Genomic DNA, 2861 nt, shown 5'->3' on the forward strand with positions numbered 1-2861 from the left:
GAGGGAGAGAGAGAGAGAGAGAGAGTGGGGGGAGAGAGAGAGAGGGAAGAATTGATGCGAAAAAAGTAACAGCCAATGTTGCCTTGAAAAGCGAGAGAAAGTGGCAGATGGAGCTGAAGTGGGAGAGTGAGTGAGAGAGAAGAGAGAGTGAGAGGAGAGAGAATGAAGGGGAGAGAAAGAGAGAAAGAAGGGGAGAGAGAGTGAATGAAGGGGAGAGAAAGAGAGAAAGAGAGAGAGAAAGGGGGAGAGACAGCATGAAGGGGGAGAGAGAGTGAGAGAGGAGAGAGAATGAAGGAGAGAGAGAATTAGAGAGGGGGGAGAGAGAGACAGAGAGCGAGAGAGGGAAGAAGTGATGTGAAAAAAGTAACAGCTAATGTTGCCTTGTCCTGTGGGAGGATACATTTTTTTTTAAAAAAGCAAGAGACAAATTGCAAGCCAAATAGAGGGAATAAGGAGGGGAATAAAAAAAATTAAAAAATAGCGAGAGAAAGTGGCAGATGGAGCTCAAGTGGGAGAGTGAGTGAAAGAGAAGAGAGAGCGAGAGGAGAGAGAATGAAGGGGAGAGAGAGAGCGAAGGAAGGGGAGAGAGAGTGAATGAAGGGAAGAGAAAGAGAGAGAGAGAAAGGGGGAGAGAGAGAGAATGAAGGGGAGAGAGGAGAGAGAGAGAGGGAATGAAAGAGAGAGATAATTAGAGAGGGGGAGAGAGAGAAAGAAAGAGAGAGAGAGAATAAGAGAGTGGGAGGAGAGAGAGAGAGAGGGAAGAAGTGATGCGAAAAAAGTAACAGCCAATGTTGCCTTGTCCTGTGGGAGAATAAAAAAAAAATTAAAAAGCAAGAGACAAATTGTGAGCCGAATAGAGGGGAATAAATTTTTTTTAAAAAATAGTGAGAGAAAGTGGCAGATGGAGCTCAAGTGGGAGAGTGAGTGACAGAGAAGGGAGAGCGACAGGAGAGAGAATGAAGGGGAGAGAAAGGGAGAAAGAAGGGGGGAGAGAGTGAATGAAGGAGAGAGAAAGAGATAGTGGAGAGAGAATGAAGGAGAGAGAGAATTAGAGAGGGGGAGAGAGAGAGAGAGAGAGACAGAGAGAGAAAGAGAGAAAGAGAGAGTGGGGGAGAGGGAGAGAGGGAAGAAGTGATGTGAAAAAAGTAACAGCCAATGTTGCCTTGTCCTGTGGGAGAATAAAAAAAAAAAAAGCAAGAGACACATTGCGAGCTAGATGGAGTGAATAAGGAGGGGAATAAAAAAATAAAAAAATAGCGAGAGAAAGTGGCAGATGGAGCTCAAGTGGGAGAGTGAGTGAGAGAGAAGAGAGAGCGAGAGGAGAGAGAATGAGGGGGAGAGAGAAAGAGAAAGAAGGGGAGAGAGAGTGAATGAAGGAGAGAGAAAGAGAGAGAGAGAAAGGGGGGGAGAGAGAGAGAGAAGGAAGGGAGAGAGAGAGAGAGGAGAGAGAATGAAGGAGAGAGAAAATTATAGAGGGGCAGAGAGAGAGAGAAAAAGAGAGAACAAGAGAGTGGGGCGAGAGAGAGAGGGAAGAAGTGATGCAAAAAAGTAACAGCCAATGTTGCCTTGTCCTGTAGGAGAATAAAAAAATAGAGAGAGAAAGTGAAAGCAAAACACAAAGTGAATGATAGCCGTGCATGAGTGAATAAGTAATGCTGCTATTTTGAAGCACTCACGTGCTTGTCACAGTAAAAGCAAAACACACTGCTGGCACTGCAATCGCGTGTTTGCTGGCCCGGGAGTGATTCGTGCTTGCTAATGCTGCTATTTTAAAGCACAGGCGTGCTTGTCACAGTAAAAGCAAAACACATTGCTGGCATTGCAATCGTGCGTTTGCTGGCCCGGGAGTGGAGCGTGCGTGTGCGCGCGCACAGTCGGCTCGTTTTGGAAGCACATACTCGTGCTTGTGGCGCGCTCCTGCCCGCTCCCTCAAGATGGATGCCGCCACAAGCATGAGTATGTGCTTCCAAAGAGAGCAGAGCGATGGCTAAAGGTCCTCCTATGCAGCGCATGTGCGCTGCGTAGGCGAGACCTAACAAAAGGCCTTGCAGGGTGACGTGCCTCAATCATCATGGGGAAAGTCTCTTGCTGTAAAAGGAAACATCAAAGTAATTTGTAGATGTCAGCTGTAGTGTGTGGTGTTTTAAGACAGTGCACCTATGACACCATGTATCAACACTGGCATATTATTATTATCAAATGTTTAGTATTGTGTTGATCTATAATCTTACAAGCCCTATGATATAAATAAAATCTGTGTTTTTTCCTGGGAAAGCTGAGATTTCATGTTCATATAAAACATGTTCATAAAACTATATTAATAATAGTGCTCAAAACCTTGTACTGGCTTGAAACTAAACAAACATTTTATATTTTCCAAATTCCTCAAAGGTTACAAAGATCTAACTAAATGAATTGTTGTTATCGCCAGCAGGCATCCTAGTCCATACCCATAGAAAAAGCAAAAACATATAGGACATACATCACACAAATTCTTCAATGTGTGAGCTATAATGTACTATACAGTTGGCTGAAAGCTAATTAATTAAATATGTATGGCCATTAATGCAAAGTATCCTCCAATAGCATAAAAATCAACGTATGCCTTATTAAAAGCACATTGTTGCCTATTCACGCATTACGCCAAATTGAGGTCAGTGTATCATGTTTCCAGCACTCTTGTAATCAGGCAGAAAACCTTAGCAGAATTCTTCCACCCCTGATGATTATCCATTATTAGCTTTACAGCAATTATGCTAAAATCATAGGATGTAAATTCAAATTATTCTTAATCAAAGTAATACAGACGTAGCTTATTTCCAGGCTTCTTCCCAGGCAGAGTGAAAGCCTATTGATAATGC

This window comes from Triturus cristatus, chromosome 11 (assembly GCF_964204655.1).
Source record: "Triturus cristatus chromosome 11, aTriCri1.1, whole genome shotgun sequence".
Lineage (NCBI taxonomy): Eukaryota > Metazoa > Chordata > Amphibia > Caudata > Salamandridae > Triturus > Triturus cristatus.